General features: G+C 44.6%; 1 non-coding gene across 1 annotated transcript; it reads left to right on the top strand.

The window, feature by feature from the left end:
• The first annotated feature begins 5,134 nt into the window (after positions 1-5,134).
• Positions 5,135-7,065, top strand: LOC132697658 (small subunit ribosomal RNA). Its single transcript, XR_009618280.1, has one exon. It is a non-coding gene; the product is annotated as a small subunit ribosomal RNA (ribosomal RNA).
• Positions 7,066-7,500: the final 435 nt, after the last annotated feature.

Here is a 7,500-nt window from a genome sequence, read left to right as displayed (position 1 = left end):
AACGGGGAGTGGGGGGGGTTCTTTTCAGAACCACTAATAATTTTTTTTAAAGACGTCGTTAGTTGCGAAAAAAAAAAAATCCAACCGGGCCGTTCTCAAATAATTAATAAATGAAAAAGTTTTATTTTTTATTTTCAATTTTTAACGAAATCTTAAAGGAAAATGATTTGTGGTTCTTAAAAGAACCGGTTTGTTGTTAATAATAATAAAAGAGATTATTATTAATCTTAAGCTCTCTCTCCCCTGATACGCCTCGCCAATTGAATATCTTTCGGCATGATCGTTACTCGTTTGGCATGAATGGCGCACAAATTTGTATCTTCGAAAAGACCGACGAGATAAGCTTCGCTCGCTTCTTGCAACGCCATTACCGCGGAACTTTGGAAACGCAGATCCGTTTTAAAGTCTTGAGCGATTTCTCTGACCAGTCGTTGGAACGGTAATTTTCGGATCAATAGTTCGGTGCTCTTTTGATAACGTCTAATTTCTCTCAAAGCCACGGTGCCCGGTCTGTAGCGATGAGGTTTTTTAACTCCTCCGGTTGCCGGTGCACTTTTTCTCGCCGCTTTGGTCGCCAACTGCTTTCGGGGCGCTTTTCCTCCGGTCGATTTACGAGCGGTCTGCTTGGTTCTGGCCATGATAATAAAACACGTTCGCGGACGTACTAGAACACCAAATCACTAACACTCGTCGACAGATAATGGCCGCACGAACGTCCGTCCGTTTAATTTGTACCCGAGCGTTTTCTCTTCTCATTGGTCCAATCGACCTTTTTGGGCGTGGCGAATTCCGACTCGACAAAACCGAAGCGCCGGACCGTTTTCGGTCAGTTGATCGTGGCACTTCGGACGGTTTTGTTTGTTATATATCGATCAGAGAACTCGGCTCGTATTAAAAATGACCGGTAGAGGGAAAGGCGGCAAAGGTTTGGGAAAAGGTGGTGCAAAGCGACATCGCAAAGTGTTGAGGGATAACATTCAGGGAATAACCAAGCCGGCCATTAGAAGATTGGCCCGTCGCGGAGGCGTGAAACGAATTTCCGGATTGATTTACGAAGAAACTCGTGGCGTTTTAAAGGTGTTTTTGGAAAACGTCATCAGAGACGCGGTAACCTATACGGAGCACGCCAAAAGAAAAACGGTAACGGCAATGGACGTGGTGTACGCCCTAAAAAGACAAGGTAGAACTCTTTACGGATTTGGTGGCTAAATTTTTCGTCGATCTTGCGGAAACACAAAAAAAAAAAAAAAAGGTTCTTTTCAGAACCACAAAATACGTTCCAAAGATTATTCGTTATTTCGAGTATAATGCCCAACAAACCATTATCGAGTCGAGGTAAGTTTTGAATTTTTAATTTCTCCCCGTGTTAGTGTGATTATTAAATCTGTGAAATAAAGGAAACGAAATCTCAAATAGAAAAGTATTTGTGGTCCTTACAAGAACCGTCTTCCTTCCCGGCGAAAACTTTATTTAGCTTTGTTGTCGGTTTTCTTAGGCAACAGAACCACCTAGCGATCTTAACTTCGGATAATAATTTGTTCAATTCCTGGGATCGGCAATTGTAAATGTCGAGGTATTATACCGGTTTTCTTATAGTCCGAAAGAGAAAACGTAAAAAGAAGGAACGTTTCTTTTTTTTTTTTTTTTTAATAATCTGTTAAATAAACGAAACGAAATCTCAAATAGAAAAGTATTTGTGGTCCTTAGAAGGACCGTTTTCCCATCGTCTTCCCTCGCCGCAATTTTTATTTTGCTTTGTTGTCGGTTTTCTTGGGCAAAAGAACCGCTTGAATGTTCGGCAAAACACCTCCCTGAGCGATCGTTACTCCCGATAATAATTTGTTCAATTCCTCGTCGTTTCGGATCGCCAGTTGTAAATGTCGCGGAATGATTCTGGTTTTCTTATTGTCCCTCGCCGCGTTACCGGCCAATTCCAAAACTTCGGCGGCCAAATATTCCATTACGGCCGCCAAATATACCGGAGCTCCGGCGCCGACCCTCTCCGCATAGTTTCCTTTCCGAAGTAATCGGTGAATTCTACCTACCGGAAACTGTAAACCGGCCCTGCTAGAACGAGACTTCGCTTTCCCTTTGACTTTGCCTCCTTTTCCGCGTCCCGACATCGTTATTACCGTTAATAGTACACGCACGAACGTTAACAGCACAATGACGCTCTCGCAGACCGTGGGCGCGCTATTTATAGGACATGGGCATGGACCAATGGGATTAGCGCTTCGGCGAACGATGCCCGGGGGCGGAGCTTGTCGGCCGACTCGGTTCTCAAATAAATAGCTGCGGCCCGGTGTGGGCCTTGTCAGTCCGTTACTTTGCGCGCGTCTAATCGATTGTAGAAAATGCCACCGAAAGTAAGCGGTAAAGCGGCGAAAAAAGCCGGCAAGGCTCAAAAAAATATTTCGAAGAGTGATAAGAAAAAGAAACGCAGGAGGAAGGAGAGTTACGCAATTTACATTTACAAAGTGTTGAAGCAAGTTCATCCGGATACTGGCATTTCGAGCAAAGCCATGTCCATTATGAATTCGTTCGTAAACGACATTTTCGAAAGGATTGCCGCCGAAGCTTCTCGTTTGGCTCACTATAATAAGCGATCCACTATTACTAGCAGAGAGATTCAAACGGCCGTGAGATTGTTGTTGCCCGGAGAGTTGGCCAAGCACGCCGTCAGTGAAGGGACCAAAGCCGTCACAAAATACACCAGTTCTAAATAAATGAGCGTCGACTTGGAGAGTGTAAATTCACCAAAAACGGTTCTTTTCAGAACCACAATTTTTATATATTAATCAATTCGTTTATTCATATCTTTCTTTCTTATTTTTTTTTTTTTCGAATCATAGTTAGATAAAAGTGCTTATCGTCGAAATAAATGGCAGGAACCCGGTTTCGCGTTTATTTCGATTGACGTTTTTGGTTAGCAAAATTGAATTTTCCTATTTTTTTATTTAATTAGGTCAGTTCGTGTTGAACGTAGTTTTGATTACTTTTTATTTGAGTGTGCTTAATTTTGTTTGTGTTTGTTTAGTTTTTGCGAATTGTGGTTCGTTTTGGTGAAGTTTTGCATGTTTTTTTTTTTGGTTTGGTTGATTTGGGTTTGTTACACGGTTAATTTTGGTTTCTTTTGCTGAATTTTCGCTAGTTTTGGTTACTTTGGTTTATTATTTCCAGTTTCGGCCGCTATTGGTTAGTTAGGATTATCGTTAGTTTTGGGTTTGTTTAGGATAATTTTGGCTTGTTTTTGTTAATTTTGACTACTTTTGCTTAATTTTGCTTAGTTTTGGTTACTTTGGTTTATTATTTCCAGTTTCGGCCGCTATTAGTTAGTTAGGGTTCATTTCGGTTAGTTTTTGTGAACGTTTCCTATTTTTGCTTAATTATCGTTAGTTTTGGTTTGTTTAGGATAAGTTTGGCTTGTTTTTGTTAATTTTGACTACTTTTGCTTAATTTTGCTTAGTTTTGTTTACTTTGGTTTATTATTTCCAGTTTCGGCCGCTATTAGTTAGTTATGGTTCGTTTCGGTTAGTTTTTGTGAACGTTTCCTATTTTTGCTTAATTATCGTTAGTTTTGGTTTGTTCAGGATAAGTTTGGCTTGTTTTTGTTAATTTTGACTACTTTTGCTTAATTTTGCTTAGTTTTGGATAATTTGGTTTGTTTTGCCGAACTTTGGCCAATTTTGGTTTGTTATGATTAATTTTGCTTAGTTGTGGTTATTTTTGTTCCTTTTGGTTAGTTTTGTTTAATTTTGGTTATATTCGGTTAATTTTGGTTAGTTTTGCTTATTTTTGCTTTGTTTCGGTTAGTTTTGCTTATTTTTCTCTGCTCGCGGCTAGCGGCAAAAACCTTTTATGGGAGTATATGTTAAAATGAATAAAATAAAAAAAAAAAAACAAAACTCTCTTCCCGCTGGTCCGCAATATTAAAGAAGACGGACTTATAAATGTTTAATAATGAATTTATTAAATCGCGAGAAAAAAAAATGCAAACACCCGAAATTAAAAATGATGGAGAGTATCGTCCGACAAAATCCGGGGACGGCGATTTATTTTTAAGTCGGAACCGGAACCGGCGGTCAGTTAACAAAAGTAAGTAAAGAAAAAAAAATATTTGAAAAAGTGCCCGCTTTAACCAAATCGAACGTAACCACGAGCGAAAGTTTCGCTCCGAACTTTATTTGCCCGCCGCAGCCGATATTCGGGTTTTCACGTGAAACGTTCGGAAGACTAAGGAATGGTCCGTTACCTATAATAGGTGAGATGGTCTCGAGCGCGACCGCCGCGTCGTGCGTATAGACACTTCTCCCTTCGCAGAGCAAAATGCTTTTTCGATCGTTAGATCGCCTTCGAGTCGACCGTTTGGCGCGATTAATTGGCTCGCTTAACATTTTCGTATCGTGGGTTCAATTTTTTAAGAAAAATTGGTTTCCTTCATCGGTACGGGAACGTAGACCGTTTTTCGTTTGCCATCGGCCCGTCTTCGTAGCAGCGATTGCTCGAGCGTTCGAAAACATTTTAAGGCTCCGCACCTTATACAGCTAGATCGCGAACTTAGCGGGTGTTTTAAAGTAAGATTTGGCACTTCGTGGTTCGAAAGCGGTCGCCCTATAATATTTTTCTTCCGAAAAATTTGCGATAACTCTCATCTAACCGAGCGAGTTTATATGCGAATCCGGAACGTTTCTTTCGAGAAATCTCGTGTCGCTTTCAATCTAGCGAAGAGTGATCGAGAGAATGTCCGAAAATTTCCGTCGATCGACGTTCGTTGCCCGAGGCACATCGGTTCGACGCGCGCCGCATTTTAAAGCTTATTATGCGCGCGCGAGTCGGATTGTTTGATCGCGCACTCACGTCGTCTCGATATTTATTACCAACAAAAAAAAATTGGACGGATCGCGTCCGAATAATAATAATAACGAGTGTGGCGTCGGGAACGGTTCATTTCCGTACTCGCACGCTATCACCGCCACACAAAGTGGTCGCGTCTGTTTCTATTTAAAAATAAAATAAACGCGTTTCGCGCGCGTAATTATTATTTTTAAAAAAGAGACTGTTTGTTGTCGTACCGCGCCCGATCGTCGTCATCCGTGGCGGCGGCGGCGGCGGCGCGCTCGACACGTAGAACAGCTCCCTGGTTGATCCTGCCAGTAGTCATATGCTTGTCTCAAAGATTAAGCCATGCATGTTTCAGTACAAGCCAAATTAAGGTGAAACCGCGAAAGGCTCATTAAATCAGTTATGGTTCCTTAGATCGTACCCACAATTACTTGGATAACTGTGGTAATTCTAGAGCTAATACATGCAAACAGAGGTCCGACCGGAGACGGAAGGAGTGCTTTTATTAGATCAAAACCAATCGGTGGCGGGTTCGCGCCCGACATCGTTCAACTTGGTGACTCTGAATAACTTTACGCTGATCGCACGGTCTCGCACCGGCGACGCATCTTTCAAATGTCTGCCTTATCAACTGTCGATGGTAGGTTCTGCGCCTACCATGGTCGTAACGGGTAACGGGGAATCAGGGTTCGATTCCGGAGAGGGAGCCTGAGAAACGGCTACCATATCCAAGGAGGGCAGCAGGCGCGCAAATTACCCACTCCCGGCACGGGGAGGTAGTGACGAAAAATAACGATACGGGACTCATCCGAGGCCCCGTAATCGGAATGAGTACACTCTAAACCCTTTAACGAGGATCAATTGGAGGGCAAGTCTGGTGCCAGCAGCCGCGGTAATTCCAGCTCCAATAGCGTATATTAAAGTTGTTGCGGTTAAAAAGCTCGTAGTCGAATTTGTGTCTCGCGCCGCCGGTTCATCGTCCGCGGTGTTAACTGGCGTGCCGCGAGACGTCCTGCCGGTGGACTTAGCCCGTTCACGCGGGCGGTCCAACTCAATCCTGCCGCGGTGCTCTTCATTGAGTGTCGAGGTGGGCCGGCACGTTTACTTTGAACAAATTAGAGTGCTTAAAGCAGGCTAAAACTTCGCCTGAATACTGTGTGCATGGAATAATGGAATAGGACCTCGGTTCTATTTTGTTGGTTTTCGGAACCCCGAGGTAATGATTAATAGGAACGGATGGGGGCATTCGTATTGCGACGTTAGAGGTGAAATTCTTGGATCGTCGCAAGACGGACAGAAGCGAAAGCATTTGCCAAAAACGTTTTCATTGATCAAGAACGAAAGTTAGAGGTTCGAAGGCGATCAGATACCGCCCTAGTTCTAACTGTAAACTATGCCAGCTAGCGATCCGCCGACGTTCCTCCGATGACTCGGCGGGCAGCTTCCGGGAAACCAAAGCTTTTGGGTTCCGGGGGAAGTATGGTTGCAAAGCTGAAACTTAAAGGAATTGACGGAAGGGCACCACCAGGAGTGGAGCCTGCGGCTTAATTTGACTCAACACGGGAAACCTCACCAGGCCCGGACACCGGAAGGATTGACAGATTGAGAGCTCTTTCTTGATTCGGTGGGTGGTGGTGCATGGCCGTTCTTAGTTGGTGGAGCGATTTGTCTGGTTAATTCCGATAACGAACGAGACTCTAGCCTGCTAACTAGGCGTATTTAGACATCTCAAAGGCCGGCCGGCTCGGGGTTCGCCCCGTTGTCGCGCGCGGTTTTTACTGTCTGCGTACAAACAATTCTTCTTAGAGGGACAGGCGGCTTCTAGCCGCACGAGATTGAGCAATAACAGGTCTGTGATGCCCTTAGATGTTCTGGGCCGCACGCGCGCTACACTGAAGGAATCAGCGTGTCCTCCCTGGCCGAGAGGCCCGGGTAACCCGCTGAACCTCCTTCGTGCTAGGGATTGGGGCTTGCAATTGTTCCCCATGAACGAGGAATTCCCAGTAAGCGCGAGTCATAAGCTCGCGTTGATTACGTCCCTGCCCTTTGTACACACCGCCCGTCGCTACTACCGATTGAATGATTTAGTGAGGTCTTCGGACCGATACGCCGATGGCGTTTCGGCGTCGTCGATGTGTCCGGGAAGTTGACCAAACTTGATCATTTAGAGGAAGTAAAAGTCGTAACAAGGTTTCCGTAGGTGAACCTGCGGAAGGATCATTAAAGTGATAATAAAAATTACACAGTTTGTCTTTATTTAGTCGAACGAATTTTTGTCGCTGACGCTCGGTCGAAAATATCTCGCGTCGATCTTTAAGTCGGCCGCGATTAAATTCGACGACTACGACGACCACTCGACCACCGTAAAAAAGGGGAGAGAGGAGTAGGAGTAGGAGGAGCGCCGACAAAATTCCGGGTACCTAGACGGAACTCGAAGCGCGAAACCTAGTTTCGCGCTCGCCGTCGACAAGGTGTCAAACGATATTCGCCCGGAGCACCGAAAAGTACTTACACCCACCCGCGACCCGCGAGGAGGTGTGTATATAAACTTTAAACCGGCGCGGGTCGTCCGAACGCGAACGCGCGCGCGCCTACCGTCTGAATAATAAAGAACAAAGGGCGCGCGGCGAAGTGTTCCGTCGGATAGACCGGCCCGAA

Source organism: Cylas formicarius, unplaced genomic scaffold (assembly GCF_029955315.1).
Source record: "Cylas formicarius isolate icCylForm1 unplaced genomic scaffold, icCylForm1.1 PGA_scaffold_27__1_contigs__length_107038, whole genome shotgun sequence".
Lineage (NCBI taxonomy): Eukaryota > Metazoa > Arthropoda > Insecta > Coleoptera > Brentidae > Cylas > Cylas formicarius.
This window is presented reverse-complemented; position numbering and strand designations above follow the sequence as displayed.